At 41.0% G+C, this 27,384-nt stretch overlaps 1 long non-coding RNA gene across 2 annotated transcripts in view; it reads right to left on the reverse strand.

Annotated features, from left to right (window-relative positions):
• Positions 1-3,649: 3,649 nt before the first annotated feature.
• LOC128427419 (uncharacterized) overlaps positions 3,650-27,384 on the reverse strand; it is a 204,102-nt gene continuing 180,367 nt past the window's right edge. For both annotated transcript variants that reach the window (XR_008333337.1, XR_008333336.1), the window contains exons 3-4: positions 4,977-5,162; positions 3,650-4,229 (exon numbers count right to left, since the gene is read on the reverse strand). This is a non-coding gene — a long non-coding RNA (uncharacterized LOC128427419). The remainder of the gene's footprint in view (positions 4,230-4,976; positions 5,163-27,384) is intronic.

Raw genomic sequence — 27,384 nt, forward strand, 5'->3', positions numbered from 1 at the left:
TGTCATCATAGTTAAAAATGTTATTTACTACTCAACAGTTAATTCTACAGTAAATAAATATTGTTCACGTCAGCCTTTCTCTCATAAAGGACTGATTAGGTATACTTGACATTTGTGTGGAAATTGCAACATTGAAGGCTTTATTTCATAATCTCAAGCGAAGGGCTGACTATGTTAACTGAACGATTAAAAAATATAAATTACCTTATCTTACAAATAACTCGTTGACTTCATAGACAAATACGTTTAAATTAGCATCCATGTTGCTGTTGCCAAGCAGCAGTGTTCTCACGGCATTACTACTTGGACGCAAGCACATTGGGTACATGACATCATAACCACAAGCACACGAGCTCCATTTGAAGGCAGCATGATGGGTTTATCAAAAGCAACTGGTTTAGGAGAATCATGCATCTTGGTTGAATCATGCACATCTTGAGTGAGTTCACCTGAGGGAGACATACGCTGCATTCAATGAATCCAGAGAATTTCCAGACATTTTCTAGAGGGGCTGTATATGACAAAGCATAAGTCAGTTGCTCTTGAAATTTTCCGAAATTTTCCTGTAAGCCCCACGGAAAATGTCCTGAGAGCGGGCATGTTGAAAATGTCTTACACATGAATGACACTTGTCCATTCTACATGTTGAAGATGCCACTTAAGTTGTCAACTTGGAAAAACGGGATTCGAGAACTTTTGGCGATAAGGGCCTACGCCAGTGTTGATGCGCTGTAAACAAACACCCAAGGGAAGTTATACATCATGTCCTGTCTCCTGCATGCTCCATTCCTGTTGTTGTGCACGTGTCTGACTCTGACAATTTCCTGCTGTGTCCTTCATAGGTGAACGGCAAACTCTGCACAATCTCCAGACCCATTTTTCCTATTGTTCATGTCAAGTGCTACAATGGCTAATTTGTACTAATGCTAATCAAGAATGTTATACCTGTTATACCAGCAAGGCTTCCTATTTTACAGATGTGGTTTAAAATTAAATAATTTTCATTAACCATCTCCTCAACGGCTGCTGGTTACTGCAGGCTCTACCGATTGATAACAGCTCCTTTTATTAAAGTCACACTCAACCCCGCTCTTTGTTGGCAAGTCTCTGCCGCATCATTTCCTCCCTCCGTCTCGCTCTCTGTTTCTCATTTCTGGCGTCTCTCGTCGCCCGTCAGTGTGAAATTCCCTGAAGGTTTGGCAGAATTCGTGAAATTTCTCCAATCAGACATCTGCTCCAGCGTTTCGCTGCATTTTCATCTGGCAAGAGATTTGAGCGTAGCCGCTGCTTTGTTGCAGCTTTGTTCCAACTACTGGGGGAATAAAGCTCGGGCAGCTCAGGTAGTTTTCTGATTGCCTCTTATTCTCAACGATCTACAGTGAGTGTGATGGCACTAAATGCTCCAGTGTATTCCCAGTGAAACTGAAATACAAAGCTGAAGTTTGGAGTGAGCAGCGGAATGCGCCTTTCTTATCCTCTGATATTATAAAAACAGTCAATTAGAACATCTCAAGGCAGCTGTTTGGTATTTATCAAAACAGTGTCAGGTAAGACAGTAATAATGCAAATTCTATTTCATTTTATGAAAATCCCTTGAATTAATTGCAGATAATTAACAAAATAGGATTTACATAAAAGGTTTTTTCGTCTTCACTCTTGTCTTAGACCGTTTATAAAAAGCTCTGTACACAACGTCCAGCACACACACAATAAAAGTGACAGAATACAGTAGAAGTGTTTGAGGAGCATCAACACGGGACATGAGAACAGATCATTCGAAACAGGCAGGGTCAGAACAGGCACTACATTAGTGAATCACAAATAAGGAAGATATGTAATGTTAGTTTTCATTTGGATTTTTTAGTGGTTGGTAGTTATTCATAATTCTTCCAAAACCTAACAAAATCAACACCAGGTCATTTCATTTGCAGATGATTAGTGTGTGGAACTAACAGAAGTAGAACTCAGTGGGAGCTGTTGAAGCCACTCAACAGAGGAACAGACGTCCTTTTACAACTCACAGGATATCCTGGGTGTGTGATCAGCCGTCGGTGAATCACCACAACATGAACTGGACTTTTGACAGCGGTTGGCCTGAGTCAGTGGGCACTGCTGCCCTGATGAGTAACTCATGGTCAATGACACTGACATAGGCCAACAAAAAATTATTAATCATAGACTAGTTTCAGTCTGGGGTCCAGTTTGTATTATTTGCTTGGAATCAGTCTCTAAAAAGTGTCTCATTCACAGCTGCGAGGCTCATAACATCAAATCATGTCATCCGGGCATACAGAAATACATTGTTTTATTTCAAGAATCTAATATTAATATTCTACAACAAAGATTTGATGTGGAAACAAAATTCTTGCAAGTTGCCAACTGTCGAACAATGAATAAATAGTCTGACATTTCAAGAAAAAGGAAACAACATAACATTATGACTGTATGTGTTTAAGAAATACCAAAATACTCAAATTTCTGTCACATCAGCACCACATTATCATAAGTATCAGGAATTTGAGCAAGACGCTGTGTCCATTCTGAAGGAGGAACCGCAGAGAGTTTGAAGGAACTGGCTCTTTAGTGGACGAGGAGATGCTGATAGTGGTCTTAGTTTCGTAGATTTTGGATCCAGCCCTAGTGGGACTCCAGCTTTTAATTTTGTTTTATTCTTCTAAACTCTTTTATCAAAAGGAACATCTTTTTTCTAATAATATTACAACTGTATTATCATATCCTCCCAATTTTCTTCATACTGGCCTTAATTCCCTGTCGGAGGAGAGAGAGGGAAAACATCTACGTCCACAGGAGGTTGTTGATATTCTACTTGTTTTAGGAATCGTCCTTACTGACGAGATTTGGAGCATCCTCGTCTTAAGGAACATGTGAGGAACATAGGAACGTCCGTGGATGCACAAAAACCGATACCTCCCCAGCAGCGATCCTATTGAGTCAGGAGAGATGTATCTGGTGTCTGGTGTTCGTGCAAAGTAACTTCACCCACTCTTACAGTCAGGCAGACAAGAGCAATTCTTTAACTTTAACTTGTATCTGTATCTGCTGTTGCATCACAGGCTGAATCATTCCTGCGACCTTACGCGAATGCTGCTTGCCTCTTTCATTTGCCAACTCTTGAATCGCGCTATAATAGGCAATCCATCACGGTGAAGATCATAATACCGCTTAAGGGGGGAGCTGATTTAAAAAATGTGGCCGGGCGCTGTGTGGTGGTGGTTTGTGTTCAAGTGTTGATGAAAACCACTGACAACACAGGTCATGGCGGCTTTCGAGCAGCCACGTAATTCAAGAAGCGACCAAATTCATATGATCCTTCTCATAAAGTCTGTGTTTCACTTTCTGACAACACCCTCCAACCTTTGAGCGCAATACTAGCAAGAATAACAGGACCTCAGCCTAACCTTGATATTAAAAATCAACAAAAACCTAACCCTTAAGGGATATTTCACCCCAAAATTAAAATTCATAATGTTTTTAGCCTGGATGTCCGCTGCGATCCTCACGTGAACACGGCTCCAGAGGAAGATGAACGAGAACACTTAGGCTAGAAACATGGTGTAAATGACTTAGTTTCAAGTCATATGGGAATGTCAGGGCATACGGACACTTGAATGACACCACATGAGCAGTATGTGTTGCTTTTTCTGTTTGAAGAGTTGGTCACCATTCAATTCAATTGTATTGGATTTGGCTGCAACGCTGTTTAGCCCGGAAACTCCAAAAGTGTTTTGTAACACTTTTGGCGAATTTTCTTTTTCAGTGAACTCTCACTTTAACATGAACCTAACCTTAATCTAACATTATAATAAATCTAACCTGACCCTATAACCTTAAGGTCCTCACAAAGATACAGATACAAGTACACACACACAGAGGCTCATTCTCCTAAACTTTTATTTTCTGTCCCTCCCCAGGTGGATGAGCCTGGCATGTGATAGTAACTGTGCTGATAAACATAATATGTGTTCTGGGCCTTCAGGACCTACAGCCTGTGATCTGTTAAAGTTACAGCTGGCTCTTACAGCAACGGGGGGGGGGGGTGTAATGCTTTTTCCATCACTGAAGTCCTCATGATTGTGGTCGAACGCTTTCTCTCCAGAAGTCTTGGCTCATCCCGCGCGGCTGTCATCAGCGTGTCTTTGATACAGGTAGAAATCCATCGCTGAAAAGACACCGAGCCGGACTGGTGCAGTGAGAGTGATGATGAAAGGCTGAAAAAATGCACAGGAATGACAGCTTGTATTTGTGTGAGTATGTTGGCAGTGGTGCGTGAAACACTGTACAACACGCATACTGAAAACAAATCAGATTCTGGTTCCTTTACTTTTCCCTATTCTGCTTTCCTCCATAAATCTGAATTGGAGTGAAACTGTGTCCAGTAATAAAGCTTATATAGTTTTTAAAGGATACTTTTTATGATACATCATTGAACTGTAAGAAAATGGTTTTTGGGTTGTTGACTGGTTATATATATTTTTTTTAAAAATCATCAAGTGCTACTTTGAACATCAAGTCCGATTTCATCGTAAATGGACAATAACACAGAAAAGACAATTCCTTGTTGTATCAATGCATATAACACACGAAACACAACGTAAAAGACAAATAGAGATTAAAAGCCTTGAATAATATTCATGTGACATGAGTCTCAGTTTGCTTTGAATAGATACAGCTGGTAGAAACGGCCTTCAGAGGATTACTTTGTACTTTGAGTGCATTTCAGAGCCTGTACTTTTATACTTTTATAATTAAGGTACATTTCAGAGTCTCTACTTATATACTTTTATAAATCAGGTACATTTCAGAGCCTGTACTTATATACTTTTACTTGAGGCAAGAGGTTGAATCAGTATCTATACTTCTACATGAGTAAAGAATGTATGTACTTTTGCCACCTCTGAAAGTCACATCTACAATGTCAAATACCATATTTTTGTGCGGGCATTTTCTTATCTGACCTGATGGAGGCAGTAAAGGACCACGTACTAGGCCAGTCGCTTCTCGGCATCTATAGATGTGTGTCTCAGCACGTCCAGCACAAGAAGCTGATAATTACAGGCAATGGATAGAGAAGCATCGGCACCATATGCTCCCAGTTCCTCTGCTGCTCCTCTTCTCAGCTTTAACACCTTTGGGTTCAGTTCCTGCAGGAAGACACAGCCTCTGAGGGAACGGAATCCTGCAACTGTCATGCAAGGCTTTGAAAAATATTATAACTCTGTTGCTGTTTTCTTTTCTTTTTTTCAGCTCATCGTTCAATTTATTTTATCCTGAGAAATTCATAAAAGCTATGAATACAGTCTGTGTGTGTGTGTGTGTGAGAGAGTGTAAGTGTGCCAACCTCACACTCAGCGATAAGATCCCACTCACCACACCAACACACATGCTCCGTCTGAGTAGGAAGCATGTTCAGTGATACTGTTTCAAACTGTGCTGAGGAGAGAAGTCAGATGGAGCTCCCATATGTTCAGGCACTGCAACTTTATAAAAGTTAAAACTTTACAAAATGTTGTGAACTGTTCTCTATGTAGAAAACAGATGTGTGTAACTCAATAAAAAACCTTCCTGATACCCGAATGGTAGAGAAGTAGCTGAAGAGATTAGCTCCTGGAAGTTATAACAAGTTTTTTTGAAGAACATCTGATCACTTGGCATGAAGGAATGTTGCTATATGATCGTAGAGTGTAAATAACTTTTAACCTGTCTTAGAAAAACTGTGTCATTGCAGTAGTTACTCACATTCCTGAAAACACGCTGTTTGGAATCTATTAGTTCGATGCATGTGAATGCTGAACAGCAGCATAATGAAATGAAGCATGAAGATACAGTTGATTTTCACCAGTTTTCATATGGATTATTTCTTTGTAAGTCATTTCAATAGTTCAAAGTAAAGTGTTGACGTAATTTTCCCAAATAACAAGAATATGATCCTTGGAAAGGGAAGTTATTTTCTAGTACCGTCAAACCCACTGTTGAAACTGAAAACAAAAAAAAATATTATCCGGAAGGGAATCGTAAGGATACTAATTTTATGCATAGATAGACCATCAATCAATGAAAACAATTATATTTGTGGAGGCCACATTCTCAAATCTGCCTCATAAGGCTTTAGTTGTCAACAGAGGTAATTCATTTTATTTTCTGTTTTGTTTTTTTTAACTTACGAAAGAGTATTAGGGCCAAGTTAAAAGATATCAAATCTGAGATTTTGATAATCAAGTTGTAATATTAATAGAATAAACTTTTTTTTTTTTAGAAGAAACTCAAATTAGAAGTCGTATACTTTTTAATGTGATGCTGTCAAAAGATGAATTATGTTATTTGCCCGATACAAAGGTACAACTCAACACAATACTCCATATTCCTTATTCAACGCAGGCACCAGACTCATCCTCTGATATGACCCTTGTAAAATGACACGTATCATGAAAAAGTATTTATTAAATCTTAATTCTTGTGATATTATTTTGATGTAATACTAGACTTTATTCTCAGAATCTCTGTTACATGAACTAACACTTAAAGCTTTTCTCTTTTTTAGTAGCAGTACCTCTGTTTGTCTAATTCACTCCATCTCTTTCCTCCTCTCACACGCCCACTGTCACAATCTGCCCTCGTCAGTTACAGTACATGATGTCAAGGTTTATCAGCTGGCAACGCGCTGCGCATGTTAATGATGTCATCATTAGGTCCCATGTGGGGACGTTGAGGTCAGCCGGGGAATGATAAAGGGCCTTTAGTTAAACACCAGAATCGTGTTGTTAGCCCCCAAATTGGCAGTGCAAACAAGATTACTGTGTTTTTGGAGGAAGTCAGTCTTCAGAGACTTGGCTGCGGTACCGAGCGCTGTTCCAAGAGTCTGGGTTTCTGTGGGTGGGAATGTGGAGACGGGCACAATGTGGGAGGCTCAAACAAAACACTGTCTGAGAAGAAATGAGACCGGGAGATTACATATTGTGTTACGGACACAACATTTCTGTCAATCAAATTGTGCAGCTGAGATCTCAAATAGTTTGAGGTTCCTCTGTGTCTGGTCCATCAAATTGCCTGTCACTGTACTGCAGTGCAACCAGTCCTGGTTACAGTAGATGCTACACACTGAACGTGAGGGCAAAACTGTTCACAGTATGTAGCTTGGACTTCTGAAAGATACTGTACAAGTTACTCTACAATCGTTTTCAAACATGATGTTTTCCTTCAACATAAGCAGAACACAGCAGGAGTCAGATACGTTCACAACAACAGCAAATCCCATCCAGGCGAGGGGTGGCGTCTCGGTAAAGCCTGCTGGATAAAGCACATCTTTGTTTACAGCACATCGACAAAAGCTTCGGCTCTGATCACCTCATCTTTGTTGGCGTCCTCCGTATATGGCTCCACTTTAGAAACATTGAGATTAGTTCAAGATTGCAGATCCAGGACGAATGAATCTGGTGAGCACGGGTAAAAGTTGTTTTTCAGAATATTATGACCTTTTGTCTTTGAGTTACAAATGTATTCTATTTATGTTACAATATTATTCTTGAAATCTTAATTCTTCAATATCGCCTGAATAATCTGAAGTACTATTGACAAGGTCCCCCTCTTTTCTTTGACTTAAAAAGTACTTATACACCTCTAATTTTATAATTCATAAAACTGAACTGAAGTGTTACTGAGACTGTATAGGCATATTTTCCTTTTTGTACGCAGAGCCATGATTGTTGTTTCTGTACGTCCAGTTATGCTAGGCTAAGCTAACAACCATCTGTTTCCATCTCTCATCTTATCGCCATAAACACAGGAAAGTGGGATCAAACTTCTCATCAGACACTTGGCCAATACATATCCAGAAATATCAAACCTTTACATTCAAATTGATTCACACCCATTGTTTTGGGAAATGATTTCAATAAGTTTGACAACAAGTTTCGAAGGCTAAATGTTCTTTTAAAGTAAAACCCCTGTAAATCTTATAGGTTTTAATATAGAGTACAGGTGTATTGCTGTAGGTAGCCAATGATGGGGAAGCCCCGGGCTGAGCTAATAATTGCTGTGGATCAGCTGTTTGCCTGAGTCAGCACGTAATCTCCCCAGCCACTGCAAATGATTGACACTTCAGCACCCGCCCTCCAACCCCCGCACCTAGGAAGACAGTGTGTGTGTGAGTGTGTGTGTGTGTGTGTAGAGAAAGATGACCTTCACAGCTGCAATGTCACTGACATCAGCACTGCAGCTTTTGGAAGTTGGAGACCTCTCTAATTAGACCTGGGTGCCCTGTCATCACATGCTGCTGTTATCCCCGAGACAGCTGGATCACTCACACTCTCTCTCACACACACACATACATACACACACACAGGTGTCCAGGGCTGACGCAAATATCATAGCAACCTTGTGGGAAGCAGTACGAAACACAAGACAACAAACATAGCATTTCACCACACTAAAGCAGGTAAGAAGTGCACAGGTGCGTGAACATACCGTTTTAAATAAATTGAGAGTAAATTCGTAATATTATGAGATTAAAGTCATAATTGAGAATAAATGAGCAGCAAGGAGGAACATTACCACCCCAATAGAAGACGCAGAAGAAGATGTCAACTTGGAAGCACGAAGCACGAGATCCAAGGGCCTGTCGATGTGTTGTTAACAAGATCTCGACTGCAGAAATCATACGTCACGTCATGCATGCTGTATCAAACCGTCACCTGAGCGCTCTGGAGAATTTCTTGTTGATGTTACGCGTCCCACAGCACAATCTCCTCCTGCTATGCGGAGGTCAAACTTAAAGAAAAAGTCAAGACCAAAAAGTTTGGACATTTTCCGGAGTTCACGTCTGACAGCGGCTTAACAGTATCTCAAAGTTTGTGTCATATCCCTAACTTGCTAAATGAGGGTACTTAATATAGAATCTTTTAAATATTGCAAAGGCGAAAATGTACTGACCCAGTTTAAACAGGGAAACAACAGCAATAGAAAATGCAGACACATTCCCCCTGAATGGCTTCTCATCAATAGTTTTTATTACCAATGATTGAAATGACAAAGTGGGTAAGATCTTGTTTTTGCTGCTGAGGATAATCGATCAACACTCAGATAGACCCGCTGAACACTGCAGCACCAAACAACAGAGACAATAGAACACTGGGCCTCATGTGACGCTCTTATTATTCCTTTATTTTCCGAGCATTTCGGCATCCAAACCAACCTAAACAGCATCTAGCAGTAGCCTGGGTCACAGCCAGCTGCGAGCACATCACTGGGTGACTAACCTGGCAGGAAGCTGACTGTGGCAGCTGCTAGTGATTCAGCAACACAGAGAATTGGGAATTGAACCTTCGAAACCACACAGACTGAATATATTTTCACCGAGTTCTGGGCAATGGGCTCACCTCATGCCAAATGGCCTCGAGATTACAGGCAACCCAGCACAAGTCTCCGTTCTTCTGAACAGAGCAATTGGCAGGTTTGTATCCAAAGCTCAACAAAAGCTGTTGTAACGGAACAATGTTTAACACCGTCACTTGAAATAATTTGGTTGGATGTGAGAAAATGCAGGGATGCAGAAATGGAACTGCTAATTAATTTTGTCTTTGCAATCGTTCACTGCTTACCTGGTTTAGATCTCGGATAAATTCCATAATGTGAACTGCAACACCAAATACCTAGTTCAGCAGTAATAGATGGCGATCTAAATGCTTCACGATTATTATGAAGCACTTTCAACATCCTTTCCATTCCTCCCTGGTAAGTTGCGCACTTTTAGCAAGAAATGTTCGAGTGAAACCGCCCACCCTGTCAAAACCCAGGCTGGATATAGACACAAATTACTGCCTATTGCTAATTTCCCTTGTAATTACAGGTTCGGGCTGTGCTCTAGAATTCACTGATTATCCTCAGCAACACAAACCAGAGCTGTCAGAGTGACAAAAGAGGGAAATTCCAAGGTTGAATTCCGTTGAAAGGTTTAAATTTAAGAGCAGGACAGACAGTGAAGAAAAAAAGGCCTTTGGATGACTTTTCCTATGCATCCTAGGATCTAACAGGAGTTTCTGACCAAAGTGACAAGTCCATGTTTGTTCTACCTGCTCATTCTCCAGTTGTACCGCTAAATTTCTATATTTTAACAGGATCCAGACTGGAATTGAAATGAAAAAAAAAAAAAAAAAATCCACACAGCCTATGTTGTGGATCATGATGAGAAACCCTGACCCCCAACCCCACGAGGGAAAAGGAAATGCAGCGTAAAAGTGCAACCACAGTGAGACAGAGGTAAACAAAAGGAAAAGAGGGAGTTTCTCTGATGCTGTTTCCCGTCTTCTCATTGCCGAACCGTGAAATGGAGAGGTGTCCTTTGACACGCATCTGGAGCTGCTTGCCCCGACATGCAGCCACCTGTGACCTGCGTGAACCTGCAGTAGCCTCGGCGGGAGACAGAGGGCCGGCCCACACAGTCGTAACGATGCTGCTTGAATACTCATGCGCCATAAGTAGGTTGTACTCTCTCACGGTTCACACAGTTTGCTCACATGATCAGTTATTCCATCGTCTTTGTTGTTATTTTTATGTTTATGATACTGGAGGATTATGGGGTTCCATATGAGGCTGTTTGGGGAACAGGTAGGAGGAACATTCTACAGTTGTGGGTAATTGTGCTTTTATACATCTCTTTGTATACTAATGATAAACCTCAGTAAGGTAATAATAAAACCACCATAAACCACAAACATCTACTTACTAAATCCAGAAATGTCAACTTAAACTGCATTATAGGGTAAAAGCATGTACGTGGTAGAAGCATAGCAGCAAGTGTAGCCTACAGAACAATGCTTCTCATACTTCAAAGCAAGTTGAGGGTGCTCACATCAAGGACTGTCATATAAACACAATGTATTCATTCAACTATCATACTCCATCTATTCTTCTGATTCTTTTGTAATGTTATATGACCTATCAACCCTTCATCACATCTCTAAAAAGGACAGTCAGACCCACATAACACATATTGTTCAGTTAGGTAGTACATGCCACTTTTAAATACATACATGCTTTGTAGTGCAAACCACATGTGCTTGAGCACTAATGTGGAAGCAGTTGTTGCACCCTTGGCACCATAAGGATGAACTTGAAACAATCTGTTCCTGCTTTATCATGTAATGCTTTAATGGTGTATGAGCCACTGCCTTCATGCTTGTACAGCACTTAGCTGCTGATACTTGATCAAAATGGGTTGTGCTGCATTTGTTTTCAAACTGACTCAGTGCCCTGAAAACAGGGAACTGTAACTTCTCTCATCTCAACATGCAATTTGGTAAAGTGAACTTTCAACTGAGCCACGCCGTGTCACCATGCCATTCTGCATGTGTGCCATCAGGGAATATCAAACACTTGCAGTTCTGCAATCACATCTAAACCCACAAAAGAGATCTGAAATGCCGTCTGTCTTTTTTCTCTTTTGCTTGACCGTTTATGATGAAATTAGTCTAATTAGGCATAACTAGAAAATGGCTCTGGTGAATTTACCTCATTTGGTTGGTCTAAATGGGCCTTGTTATGGCCTTTACGTAAGCAGCACAGACCACAGCCTGAACTGTTACTCAAGCGATGTTATCAAACACATGTACGGCCCAGGGTTCACTGTAGCTGCGTATGAGCTTGGACAGAAGAAAAGGAATGAAAAATAAACAAGGCCAAAGAGAAAAGGAAAGTAAGAGGATGATACAAATAGGAAAGAAGATATAGTTGGAGCTCAACTTAAGTTGGCACCTGACGGCATTTCTTGATCAAGCGTTGATGTGCTTCATGGGAATTACCACCAAAGTTTGGCTGGACCATTGTCCAATCAGATTACTTGATTCAAACTATTTACTGTATAATTATATTTACATTCGGACCTTTGTGGGACGGACCTTGCCCAGCCAGGGCTGCATAGTCCACCTCCACACCTTCTCTCTCTTCATGCTCTGCAGGCAGATATGTAGATAGCCCCGATAGAAGCATATGACATTTATACATGCAGTCCTGGGTCTGAAGCCATTATAAACAAGAATTATCGACTTGCGGTTGTATGCCTCCACCGACCAGTGCATTTAGTCTGAATACATTTATTTCCAGACTAATATGAGGTCATTTTGACCTTTAACCACTATTTTCCATTTAATGAATCTGTGTCAACTGGTTTGAGATATTAGGTTCAAGAGGCTAAAATCCTGTTTTCTGAGGTTACAGGGCCTTGGCCTTTTACCTCCAGATTTCAATAAGGTAATTGAGTCCAAGTGAATGAGCAAGAAGTAATGAAATTCACAATGAATGTTCCTGAAATGTCATGATCACAAGAAAGTGAGGTCAAAGGTCTCTAATCTTTGACCAGTGAAACAGATCATTCCTGAATCGGAGCGAACATTTAGAACAAATTTGACCACATTCCCTCAAGGCATCCTTGAGATATTGTGTTCAGAAGGTCACCATCAGTTTCAACTTTGACTTTTGACTAGTAAGATCGAATCAGTTCATCCAAATTTGAAGATGCTAATTATATTATTTTTCCTGATTTTTCATTTTCACAGGAATGGGACAGATGGAGAGAGAGACAACCGGACAAGAAGCTTCTGGCCACTTGCTGTCATGCAGGCATAAAAAAATGATATCATGGTCAACTGTGGGGTATCAAATTCTGAATACTGGTAAAGAAAATCCCCTACTACGAATGATTATGCTGTTTTTGTAGTCTCTGTTGGGAGAGACACAGCAGACACACAGATCAGAGCCTGAGAACTGTGAGTGGGCGAGGAGAGCGGACAAGGCCAGTGGTTGACGTCTATCCAGTCAAATATTAGAGAATTCGCTGAGAGGGCACTTGAAATACATTCACCAACACTTTTTAATATTGTGCTTATGACCACAGGTCCAAATGTCATTGAGCAAAACAATGCAACCTAAACATACCTCAGCTTGAAAAGCTCTACACAATGTAAATGGAGTCCATTCATCCCTTTTGAGACTAATATGACAGCACTGTCTCTTTCCTTTGGCTGCATGGTGTCAGAGTGTTTCCTGTTGCACCTATAATCACACCCACACACAGTCATGACAAAGAGTTCTGAAGTATTGTTTGGGGCAGGGGGGTCCTTTAAAAATGTGTAATCATGATGTTTTGTATATCCTGACCAGCTTTGCTTTTTGACGCCATCACCAGTGGTCAAGGTGACATCTACAGGAACCTCACAAGGTCATACTACAATTGGCATTTTCAGTGCCCACTGTACAATGGTGCTTCCTAGCATACGCTAATAACCTTTAACCAGTAAACCAGCGAGATCAAGTTTATCACATGCCACAATCATTTTAAATGGCTGTTACATAGGTGGTAGACAACAGTTACTTATTAACACACCGAGCTATAACAGAGCAACTGTTTCTGCAACCATTCATTGGATGCAATACTTGTGGTCACCTGATCCAAGTTAGCATTCACCCTTTTAATTCTGCTTTTTGTCTACACCCACTTTGGAGCCAAAATATCTGTCTCTACAGCTGCTTGGTATACTGTTTGGTCCAAAGTGGAATATCTCAACCACTTTTGGATAGTTCATGATGACATCAGGAAAAGGTTTGGTTTGAGGTCTGGGATTTACTCAAAAGCAATGATAGTTAGCACTATCAGAGAATAGTGATGTATTAACTATATCGAAATGGTTGTGAAGAGTCTTTCGGGGGTTTTAGGGAACGAGATGGAATGGGCGAGCCAAAACAAATACATTAACAACAGTTACAAAAAAAACTGCCCTGTCTAGTCGTGTAAGAGAATCTGAGGGGGAGTTTTCCTCTGAGAACTGGACTTAAGCAAACTATCATATGAGGTCCAGGGCTGGATGGAAAGTTGAGGTTGATGATGCAACCACCTCTTTGTTTTTTAAACCTTGAAGTCAGACAGTCGGCCTTGACCACACTCCTTTAACATCTCAAAGGCTCCACACGAGATTCAGACTTTCCCTGACCAAGTCTGAGGAAGCAGTCCTGCAAGGCAACAATATTTGTCTTCCAGCTTCATATATCAGTAAAATAACAGAGTCAACATCCCTCTGGCTTTAGCAATAGATAATTCTGCTACACACCTGCTTTGTAAACACACAGGTGAACCAAACAGCCACGAAACAGGACAACAGGAGACAGGGCTGGTCTTTTCTAGATGTTCTACAGTTATGAGTTGGTGTCGGGAGGTGATGAGTACAGTCGGTTAACATATGTTAATCCAATTTATTCCTCATCTTCGATTTTAGGCCATCAAGCTGAGCACTATAACCCCAGCAGATAAAAATTGTTCTGCTAGCATGACACAGATCCTGAGTTGCAGGGAAGTACGACATCCAAGGGACATGCTAGATTCAGGATATCACTTTTAAGTCTGAACGACAGTATGTATCGTAACATGTCCAACCAGTAATAACCTCACCCCTCAAGACTGTATTTTTCATTGGGTAGACTTTTCGTTCATGCCTTAATGAACATAAATCAGAGATTTTACAGGTTTTACATATCAAGGCTACATCCATAAGTCTTTTATTTTTAAACAGATTTTTTTCAATCACCAAAAAGGGGGGAAAGTTTGGGAAAATTCAACTGGCCCTGTTTTAGTTTGAAGGATGACCAGATGGATAGAATGACTAAGTCACCCTTCTCCGCTCCCTGATTGATTCCCATCAGTAATGACTCAACGATCAGCAATGAATGCCAAAACACTGGAAACAACACTTGTCAGTAACATTTTCACCTTCACCTTTATATGGTTCTTTCTGACAGCTGCATTTACCACTCTGTTACCTCACATCTGTTTACTTTCAGTGGCTGCAGGTCAACTTTACTGCTTTTATAAATGTCACTTCTGTTACATTTGAACACTCTTGCTTACTTATGTGTAATTACAGCAAGTAATCCACGCACTGATCTTTCCCACACAAGTCGAGCCGAGTGGACAACACGGCCAGCAACAAGAAAACAGGATGTCTGCTTTATGTTTCACATCTTGACACGTTGGTAATTACATGAGTTTTACTGGAAAACTGAATCGTTAGTGGTCAAACGCCAAAAACACACACTGACCATTGGGACCCGTAATAACTTCTTTTTGAGAATATTTCTGATATACAAAGCTTGATCTAATGAATTGTAAACTTTCAACATTTGTCCTGAATAAATGCTTTTATTTTTGTAGTTCTGACTTAAACTGTCACCATTTAATCAGAGATTTAGAAAACAGTTTGGGCGCTTTCATCGTGGACTGAACCATCAGATCCAGGTGAGACCAACTCGTATATCACTGGGTTCTGATTGGTGGTGACTAGCGGCTTGGCATAGGTATCTCATTATCTCTTACCTCATCGCAGGAACAATTAAACATCTGCATAAGCACAGAATTAGAAGCAAACATTTGTTTTGGACATAACGGCTGCATAAACAAGAATCTAGGTTGTAATGTTAATATTTTTTTTTCATGATCATTAATAATTGCTACTGCTTTGGTATTTGCTTTCATGAATTTGAATGATTTGACGATAAGAGAGCATTAACTAAAGCAGACACAAGCACAATAAAATAAATCACAGCATTAGTTCAGCCGATGAAAGCAACTTTAATGTTCCTCGCAGATGAAGCCCATAATAAAGTCTCCAATGTTCTGTATCTGATGTCTTATTAAAGGTTGATTTCAAACCTGGTCACCCATATAAATGGCAGATTAGTTGGTCTCCTCCTGAAGAAAACTATCTCCACGAACCACTTCCTTCCTTCCTTCCTTCCTTTCATCCACAGTCTATGGTTGATAGCTTGACAGTTGCGTCACAATCGATACAGGAACAGCGGTTATGCATCACATCTTTCTCATCATTTCAACACCCATGTTATCAGGTTCGAGCAAACACACTGCCCGCATGTGTGATCTGTGCTGCTCTGCCACAGACTCAGGGCCTCGCCTATTTTCTCCATGTGCTGTGTACGGTTCACAACAAGATATACTGTGAAAAGGATCTTTTCACTGTATTTCTTTTCTTCGTTTTCTGTCGAATATGCTACAAACATAAATAGTTGCAACACTTCCTGTACTTGTTTCAAGGTAAAGGCATCCTGGTATTTAGTTGAGTACATGACAGTACTTTTATTCAAGGACATACAGTAGTTAAACCGGAAACCTCACATAGCAGCTCCACAGACACCCAGCACTTGTGTGAACTACAAACGCAAGCAAGATGCAACAGATTAGCAATAGAGCCTTTCAGGGGCTGCACATGCACCTCGTGCGGCCCAGGCGGGAGTCGGGAGGTTAGAATGGGTCAGATTGACTAAATTGTTTTGAAAGATCTGCAGCATCACAACGGCTGGAATGAAATACCGCGAACAACAATCCAGCTCATTTTATAAATTTGTTAAAGAAACAAAAGTGGAGCAGAGACGCTGTGAAAAAGGAAACTTTTTACCAAAGGATTGGCTCCCTGTGTTTATGTGCCCTCTGACTCTGAAATTCAAGATCTCACACACACTGAATCTGTAAATCCCCCATGAGCTTTCACGGTGGTGTAAATTAGAGTTCAAAGTGAAAAAAAAAGAAGAAACAAGCCACTCTTCCCCTGAAGCACCGCGAGTCTGTGGCTCTCATTAAATCCACACACACACACACACAGTCACACAAAACAAATGCACACACAGTATTTACATTTCCCTAAAGCTGAATCTGAGTTTGGGTTTTTTTACGCGTTCGGCGCTAACGCAAAGGCAAACAGCAACGCCAGAGGGTCTAGCTGTCCTTAAGCGAGTTGTGTGCATGTGTGTGTCCTGCTGGGTGACCCGGTTAATGAAGAGCCAGTGTTGGAGAGAAACCACCACGGGACCCTCGGAATTGTGCAAGTCCCAGCTGAACTGACTTGGCTGCCGTTCAACTCACCACAGAGGCCTGATGGCTGAGTGAGAAGAAACACTGAGTCTGTGTTATGGTGCGTAGCAGTGGTCCCTTAACCTGAAATAAATTCTGCCACACAGTACACCGACTGTTTTGGCAATACTGTGAAAATCAAGGGTGAAGAGGGGTGATTTCTCAGCAAAATGTGTCAGCAAAAACAGAAATTCAAATAAACCTAATTTCTGTTATTTTATATGAATGATAGATCAGCATAAGATAGGCATTTCTTAAATCTTAAAAGGTGTCTAGTTCAACCAAATATGCAGTTAATTTTATTTAATATTTGAATATCATAAGAGTAAAGTCATGATTTAGAAAAAAGTCATAATACTTTACAAGAAAAAGTTATAATTTAATTAAAGTAATATTTATCCAAAACCTGTGTTCCGTGGAGTTTCTTGAAGATCCAAACTCTTGAACTAATCTCTTAGTTTCTCGAGAAACTACAAAACCCCTTTTAATGGCAGATTTAATTAACAATCTTTGTGAAATAACCACAAAGATTGTTAATTCATAATATCGCCAAAGATCACGACATTGCTTCTAGTAAAATGATGACTTTATTCTCAAAATCTCTGACTCTGAAAATGGCCCCAGTTCTCTGTCATAATGGGCAAACATAGGGGATGTGTAATCCATTTTGTGTCTTTTCAGCACAAGGAGAGGTTTATCGTTAATATGAGCCTATTCTCAAAATCTCAGTTTTTGTAATTCCCTTTAAGTGTCACTAATACTCCTTTGTAATGTAGGCACTATTTATTTTTATGTAGTAAAAATGTGCAGGTCTGAAGCTCTAAGGTCTAAATGACTGAGGCAGGATTTGCTCAGTCACGAGAGCAGCAAGGAATCTCACAGCATCCATGAAGGAGGGGAGGATCACGTTGGTCCCGAGCTGCATCCATCAGAGCCATTGCCTCAATCCCCAGCGACGCCTGAGACAGAAGCTCCCTGAGCTGAATAATGAGATGTACAGTTTTCTACACAGAGAAAGTTAATTTAAAAGGAGCAGGAAGCAGATGAAGATTTTGGAGTTGGGATATGACATTAACGGGGGGGATTTCTACAAAATAATAAATTATGACTGAATGAAAATAATAATAAGATAAAGTAGCATTTTCCACTTTGCTGATGCATGCTAGAACTTCGAGGAAAAAAACCTTTGAATTTATCCCAAATGAATGCTGAAATAAAAACGAGCTGTGTCTGACGTCTCGGTGATCCTTACCCAAAGCCTTTCATGAGGAGGGGCTGTGGTCTCTATAAGCAGAGCATATATACTCAGTCAGTCTGGCTCCGGGAACTCCAGAGAATAGTTATATTTTTTTATTAGTGCATGTTTAAGTGCTTTGGTCTGGCTGTGTATGACTTCATCCTGCAGATACCTGGGAAGAGACGTCCAGTGAATGTGCTCAGAGACGGTAAATGAAAAGGCCGTGACAGCGCTGATGGATGTGTGTGGCCCTGTTTTCATAAAGTGCATGAGACTCATCAACATCCGACACAACCTTAGCATCCAGAGAAAGTTGCTTATCAAGTTAACTGGACTAAAAATGATTTCTGACCAGCGCTATGGCCTTTGAGTTTCCAGTGATCATCATTTTGTAAATGCATGGTTCAACTGGAGTTTATGAGCCATGGCAATGTAATTTATGAAGCACATTTTATAAAGAGAGGTAGATTCAATATGCTGTACGGGGACATTAAAAAACAATAACAAAATCTGAAAGAAGCTTAATTCAATTTTAAAGAAGAATGAAAGATTAAAAAGAGTAGAATAAAAGAGATCAAAAAGTTTGAAGAAAATAAAACGAATAGATTTATATTAAAATATTAAAATAAGTTTAGTAGAAATGCGAGGAATAAAAAAAAAAATGGAATGAAATACACTGATTGATAACCTTATTAAATAGCTGAGTTAAGGTGAATTAGGAGGAATCCTAACGTCATCAGGCAGCCCTTTAGTGACTGAAAGCTGCTCCACTGTTTAGGAGGCAAAAGTAGAAGGTTGTGTTTTTATACAAGACAACGTGTTGTAGAAAATACTTCAATTAAAAAGCCCCTCTGTAGTCAGGAGATACTCATTAGTTATATACATGGAATTAATGGATCGAAGAAGAGTCGAACTCGCAACTGCTCCAAATATCTATGATGGCATGTTTTACAAAGAACTATGAGAAAAATTAGAATGAAATCATAATATTAAGAGCATAAGGATGTAATTGAAAGAAAAAACTAAAATATTACAAGAATAAAAACAAAATCATTTTTAGGAATAAGCAGCCAGTTGAACATTTGCTCGCTGCACCTGCACTTGTCCTGGATCCGACATTTTTTATTTTGGATCAAATTCAAACCCGTTTGAATATAACACAGATGTAACCAAAAATTGCCTGTAGAAGTTCCTTAAAAAATTATATTTAATTCATGAAGATACTACTTGAGAATTGTATACTCATGTTTCTTCTCAGGCTCTGTACGTAACAATGTTCTAGGATGGATTCATGACGCACTAGGTAAAGCTCTTACAAGTATGCATGTGCAGCATAGATGTGGTTTAAGAAAGACACATGTATATTTATATCCCTGGCAAACCCAGTGCTTCCTCTCGATGCCAAGATCTTACAAGCACATAAAACAAAAGCTTCCATGTTGGGGACTCAGCTCAGTAGGTCAGCAGGGGAATCTCAGAGAGAGCACTGGGCCTTTTTAATTATTTCCCCGGGAAAAGAGAGGAGATGAAATGGGGAGAGGATCAGGGACAAAATCGAGTTATTCACTGAGGAATGTGTGTCCCTTTCCTGTTTGACTGTGACTGCGAGCTCGATGAAATCCATCCTCATGAGCACAGTGGGAGCACTCCGCCACGACAGGAGGGCAAGGTCAAAGGCAAAGTCCAAAGGTGTGAATCGTTTCACACCTTTTTTTAGAGTCGTTTTTTAGAAATTTTGATGCACCCTAACCCTTCCAAAAAAGATTGTAAGTACTTTTGACTTTTTTATGTGTGTACTGGTTAAATTAGAGATTTTTGTTCAATCGAATTACAGAAACAATATTCTTAAAGTATTTTTAACTAAAGCTTTACGATGCATGAAACTGTGTGGACATTGTGACGATTATAAGGAGGATGCTCGTGTTGCTCTTCCTTTTGTTGACACTACCAAAGGTTAACAGAAAAAATAAATGTGCTAAACTCGTGAGAGACTTTCCATGAACACACGTTTCTGAATAATCGAATGAAACAATGCCCAGTGTTGGGGCTGCAGTGCCCTTGTAAGGGAGTTGGGAGATAGCGCTGGTTACATCAACCTCTGGAGAAACCGAGGAGGGGTGGGGTGGTGCTGGTGCTGGTGCTGGTGGTGGTGGTGGGGTTCTGCAGGAGAGGGTGAAGTCAGACCGAGGCCCTGACGTCTGCTGCGATTATTTGCTTGAAAGAGAGCACGAATGGAAAGAATAAAATACCACTTAGGACACATAAAATATGTATGTATTCAGATACACATGTGTGAACAGTTGTAAATGAGAACACTTACAAACACACCACCCACTTACATGTTTATGCACTCTGGCAGTTGCCTCTAGCAGACGTAACACCTGTGTGAATCCAAGTTTCTGCAGCATCTATGCAAAATATGTTTTTCTATGGCTCGTGTTCCATCACTCTTATGATGTAAAGAAGTCAGAGTTTGCACTTTTTCTTCGCCAGAAACTAGTTTCACTGTGTCATGCTGCACTTATCTAGATCTACTACTGTACATTACATTGTTGGCAGGACGAATGTATCTCTGTACCTCCTGTAAGCGCCACCACTGTATACCCATAAACACAAAAGCCTGCATGGCCCAAATCATTATTTTTTATCTACAATTGAACCTAAGTTCCCCACAAGAGGTCAAGCAAGTGAAAAAAAAGTACATTTTAAATTGACCTCAGGGGTTTAGCCCGGTCGATAAGTCCAGAACCACACGCAAACACTGAAACACATTAAAACTGTGAGAGATTAGCCACTTTCGCCCCAGCGACAGTCACAGAGCAGCAAGTCTATTCGAGCTCATTTGTCACCGTAGTTGCTCCCTGAAGGCCTCCACATTGTTCTCAAGCATGTTGGGGCCACGTGAAGTCTGAATCAGACCAGGCGCCCGACTAAAACCACTGGGGTGAAATTAGACAGGGGGGCCCGCTTTTTCTCACTGCCCCTTCTGGGGGATTAGATGACGTTTAAAGTTATTGGTGGACTAATATGTATGATTAAAAGGGCTGATTATTGTGTAAAATGGAGGTGTATTTTATTGGCCTCCCTTAAAAGAGAGAGGGGGGGGGGGCTAAGAGGGTTCTTGGAGCAGTTAAAGTGGCTCACTCGAGGTCCAGGCTGAGATTATGATGCCTTATTTAACACTCGATCTGTGGATAGCAGGCAGTGAACTGCTAGTGAACCTAAAGGGCCAGCATTAGAACAATATGTGTGAGGGGTAGCTGGCCCTTTAGTCACCTTTTGTAGTTTCAGTGCTGTGTTTTCTTAGCATAACCTCCAGGGCAGTAAAAGAAGGTTGCTTTTAATGTGAAGTAAGCCAAGGTATCAAATGACACTTAAGGATGTATCCGAATTAGACGGGGACACTTCCAGACTCTGAAACTGTCTCTATCTGGGTCAGTGAGGACGCCTTCGTGAAGACCGTAGCACCGACGGATTTTCCACAATATGTTTCCATGCAGATGTGATTTAAAACAGCATGTGTTCTCAGAAAGAAGTGGAGGTAACTCCATGTTCCTGCTAGTCCTCAAAAACAACTACTCGGGGAAAAATAGGTTGCAGGAGTGACAAAGTCAGAAAGTGATGTCGGTGGTCCTCACAAAAAAAAACAGGCACGTAAAACACTTCTGTTTACTAATTGGACCGGTAGCCGTGGTACCAGTGTGACATCATGTCGTCATTAACAGGTGCCTCATCCGGTTGGCTGTTCATGGGAAAGTTTTAGTTACAGGTTCCCGGTCAGCCGTCCACACCAGCGCAGGCCAGCGATTAGTTGTTATTTAAGGGCTGTTGTCAATGTTTACGAGGTGTCAGGGGGACGGGAGGCAGGCTTGTGGTTACTGCACGGGGTCAAAGTCAAAGGTCGGGCAGCGGGAGAGCATGGAGAGCAGGCAGGCAGGAGGGGTGACCAGAGCACAGTCCCATAAACTAGAGGAAATGATGCTGACCACTGGAATGGCTGCATCTGTTTTCCCTGTTTACCTCATGGTTTCAGTGTGATTTGTCCCTTAGCTGTCAAGATTTAACACAACTTGACAGCAAAGTGCGAGAGCAAAAGGTTAAAGCATGAGGCCAGGAAAGAGCTGAATGGGTTTGGGGTGGACAGTCCCACATTGCAGCTCACACTCATGGTCTTTAAGACTGGGACTCGGACTGGCTCGGGGCACCTTTTTCAATCTGAACCCATTCAAGACAGAGAGAAAACTTACTGAGCCTGACCCAGACTCGACAGGCATTCTGTTTTTACTGGTTTCTGGACTTGACCTAAGCCTAATGCAGTTAATGGAAGCTGCAATGGGTTTGTGTTACCCTCTCCCTGACATGCTGACATGGTTTTTGGTTGTGTTCCCTGCTCACAGACATCGTAAAAAATGGGTAGGACCTGACCCAAAGCAGAGTAAATTGTCAAATTTCTTTTACCGAATCTGGCGCGGCTATCAGATCCCGACATGCTCGGGTCTGGTATCCACACTCTTGTCAAGAAAATGCTTCATAATGACTGTGATAAATTCCTGACATTTTCCTCCAGCACCAGCTAGAGGTCGACACTCAGGCACCGCTGGACCGATCACTGTTGACTGCAGATTCATGAGGCCTCACGTGAACTGTAATAACTTTGTTGATCCCTTGATCTTTCAAACTTGCCAGCTACTCCCAAAAAAAAAACATAGCCACTATCAACCAATCAGCAACTGTCTGTCCCACAGCACATGCTTTCTCAATAGTTGCGGTACCAAATCTGGACAGAAGCAGATAAAAGGCACTGAAGGAGATTTTTGTGATTTTCTTGCCACATAACTGTCATTGCTTGCAATATTAAAAGTGGAAAACATTGCTCTGGGTTTCAGGTCTCCCTCATTTTTATCCTCTTTAACCTTTTCTCACCCGCCTGTCCTACGTGAACAATTCTGCCCCACACAGGCGTCAATACCTTCTTCAGAACTCTATCCAATCGTTGAATTTAGTATTTTCTGTGGACACCTGTTTCCCCCTCACAGCATGGCTGTGGCACAGTATCAAAACCAGCAAATACAAAAGTAGCTCACATTCATCATGAGGACATATGTTCGTATCTCCTGCTTGAAGGGGGTGGAGGTGAGAGGGGACATCAGGATCTGCCCTGATTCAACAACAGCAGCGTCATACAAGATGAGAGTAGCACAACAGAGGGGAAATGGCTCTTGTTGTAGGTTCTCCTTCTCTCTCAGAGGAGGTCCTATCTTTCGGGGTCAGAAGGGGAGCCAAACCCTGGCTCTGCTTCTACGCCAGTTGGAGACCCCCACCTGGCTGGCTTGCAACAAACCAGTCAGCTGACGAAATACAGAGATCCTGTGTCTAATAGAGAATACAGAGTCGAATACTCCGTCACCACTGAGTGGGTATAACTAATCCCGGTTGCGTCACTATTGATTATTCCGTATTTGTTTGCGGTTTTAATTATTAGCAATAGAAACATTGCTTGGAGGCAGAGTTGCTTTATAGAGACGGATAATGTATTTGGTTGATGCATTTGGCTTCTAAGATAGAGAAGTGAAAAACGTTTCTCTAGAAGTTCTATGTTCTGTTTCGCCTTAGATGCTGTTCTATTGCATAGTACAGCAACATTCCAGAGCAGGGCAGACTCGCTGATGTTGACCTAAACTGGTTTATCAGCATCTAGAATTGTTTTTCCCCCAGATTCATCAAATGTGTTGGCTCCTGAATGAGGCTCCCTCTGTAAGAAACTTAATAGTTATTATATTTCTTCATACCTCTGTCTGATATTACATCATTTGGGTAAGGAGTGGGTCACAGTAAACTGACAAGTGAACCAACAGGCAGCATGCATTCAGACAGGTGGGCTATTTACTGACAGAAGAAGTTAGGCATTTGCTGTCTTGCGCTAGATCACTTTAGTAGGCTACATTACTTTGAGAGGATACAACTGGGCAACCATATTTTGGGAGAGGAAGTCATCGTGAGAGGCTTTGTGCCATGCAAAATCAGCAAAGCCTTATGTGCTGCAAGGCTTTGAAGGGGGCCTCAGCCAGCAGCACACCAGTTTAAACCATCTACCCAGAACAGAGCGTCCACTGGGATCCATTTGGCAAACATGTCTGGCCACGACGAGGCTCAGCAGAAAGCACATTATTTCTCTTTTCTCCCTGTTTACCTTTATTTCACTCTGCAACTTGCTTTACCTCACTCTTATTGCTGCGGTCTAGACAGAGAGAGGAACGGAGGAGGAAGCTGATACTGAAGCCAAGTCATGTGCTGTCAAAAGTGTAGGTGACCGACACACACACACACACATACACACACACACACACAAACACACACACACACACACACACACACAGCTGGTGAGGTCTGGTTGAGTTGATACAAACAAAAGGTAGATTATGACAATTAATGGCCTGGTTAGAACCCTGGTGTTTCCAGAGCATAGTTATAGGTCAAATTAATCAAAGCTCTTTGTGGCACACACATACACACTCACACATACACACACACAAACACACACACACACTATTCAGACATGTGGGAGCCATTTCTCCACCTACCTCCAGCTCTCTATGACAACAGAGAGGAACACAGCAACATTTGGGGAAAGAAAACAAGCCACTGAATCGACGGTGATTACCAAGCAACTCATAGTTGTAATGGACCAGGTGCGATTCTGATACTGTCAGTCCAGTGTAGGAGCTGTTTGTCCGTCACACAGCAACAGGGCCGGACGCTTGGCTCTGAATGTTGGATTGAATTCTCTAAATGATGATGAAATGTTTTGACCTATCGTGTTCTTGTTTCAATATGTTGTTGGCCTTTTCTGAGTTGTGAGGTAAATCTGCCATCAGAGACTTTCATAAACCATTAATTTGGGATAATGTTCAATATATAGGACCATCGAATATGTTACAATATATGGCTTTTTTTATCCAGTGCAGAAGGTAAATTACATTTTGGAAATTTAGTGAACCTGTGTAGTTTTAAAATGCCAATAAAGGCCTTGCACCTGGAAAGGAGTTGACTGCTGAGAAGCAAACATGGACTTAAACGATGCAGGGTTCCAACAAATTGCTGGTTAAATGCAATATTAGACTAAATGAGCCATTCTGAATTAGATTTGGTAATGATGTCAGAAATATTTCTTAAAGGGAAATACCGGAGATTGAAAATAATCTTTCTGAGATATTAATGGAAACAGACAGCTGTTGAACATGTAACGGAGAATTAGGAGGTAAAGAGCCAGATATTTCAGCAGTTGGCAGAGACCAAACCCTGAGCTAAAAGAGAGTGAACATTGGACTTACATCTATCAGGTGGACAGAAACATGAGCTTAAATGTATGCACATTTTGCTCCATCTGTTCTGGCTGGTAATTATATGCTATGTCTTCACAGTATGTTTTATTGCCCCAAAGTTGTCAAGGAATTAATTAATTCTTTCTGCTTTATGACTCAGGAGAGAACTACCATGACCGATAGAAAGATTACATCCTTGCACCAAACATCTTTGACAAATAATGCAAAACAGATAAGCAACAATTCTGATATTATTGTGGTTGTTGTTTTTGCAACTGGACAGCAAATACCAGTGAATCTGGAATTTAAAATAATAGGAGTTTCAGGGGTTTTAGATAAGTTTACAAATGGCAATAATGATGATTACTGTGGTGAATTAGATTTTATATTCATGGTTGACGCATTGTATACAACTCCAAGGGCTTCGTACCAAGAAGCAATTGTGATGACCTTCACTGGCACTCCCTGCTGACGCAACCTAGTATTCTCTTTTTAACCAGAAGTACGTAGAAGAAACAGCAACCCTGCTAAAGTCTCCTTCTCTTTTTTTTTATTCAGTTGTAACCAAATGCAGAAGCAGCCAATAATACAAAGTTCAACTGCCAAAGCCACAAGAGGCTGAGTAACATTGAGCAACATTTAAACATGTTTGATAAATGAAAGTACTGAGCAGGGAGGAAGACAGAAAATGATTTGTTAGTTAATCAGCCTCCACCGCGGAATGAGAACAGCATTTTAATGATGCCCTTTTACTTGCAGCATATGTAGTGAAATGTGCAACTGTTTTAATTTGCCCTCATTTCTTTTAAATACTTTACCTCAAGCGGCCGAGCGTGTAACTCGAAACGCTGAAGAGCAGCACTGTTTTCTAGAGGTCGAGCCCATTTATTCCTGAGAGCGTGCTCCGTCTGACTTCATGATACTTCGGCTAATACAATAATCCATAATTCAAAAGCTTGAGGGAAATGACTGCTACAGTTGCATATTCAAACACTCACTAAGGCACACCCATGTGCACAACACACTCACACACACACACGCACACATTGCAGATAAACCCTGCAGGGGAGGTTTGTGGCCCCTGTGATTGCACATACATGAACATTTGAGTATGTTGGTTATGAAAACAGTGGGAGCCAAGGAAATTGGGGGTCAGCTGGTTTTGCTAACCTTTCCCTTTTCAGGTGAGAAAGTGCCAAAAGCCTGGTTTCGAAGCAGGAACAAGAGAATATGTTATAGATGTGCACAACCATGTGCTTGTGGAGTTTGGGACATGGCCTTGAAATTTACTACTTGGTGGAACAAGTGACCCAATAACACCCGGATCCTTGTGTGACCTGCATGTGGCAACGCAGTGGAAGGGAACTTTTTAAAACTTTTTAAATAGATTCTGTACATTTATATTGTATTTTTTATTATCATCTGCTTTGTCTTAGTCATATCATTAGCATGAGTCATTCCATCCATCTGACTCATCGCATATATCTCCCACTGTGTTTCATCCTTTCCTTTCCTTCATCAATATCCCTGATCGTTTTCCGCCTCTCTGAAGGGAGGAATTAGTCTCTTCTCATGGACCTGTGTCTTTGAGAATATGAGTCATAGGCACGCACTGAGCACTTAGCAGTATATTGAAACTGAACAACACCGTGATGTGATGAGAGAAACCAAGGTGTCATGGCAATGGTTGAGGGGGTGATGGAAAACAGCCTCACCAATCTCCCCCGGTCTCTCTTTTTTTGTTGTTGTACATAAGGTAGTATATTTGATCAAGATTAAAGCCACAGCAGTTGGCTGTTTATGCTAAAACCATTAGCCAGGCTGATGAATATAGTGGAGAATATATGAGCCAAAGAGCCAGATATTTCCCTCAGAAGTTGTTAGAAACTAAAACATGAGCTAAA

This window comes from Pleuronectes platessa, chromosome 21 (genome assembly GCF_947347685.1).
Source record: "Pleuronectes platessa chromosome 21, fPlePla1.1, whole genome shotgun sequence".
Classification (NCBI taxonomy): Eukaryota; Metazoa; Chordata; class Actinopteri; order Pleuronectiformes; family Pleuronectidae; genus Pleuronectes; species Pleuronectes platessa.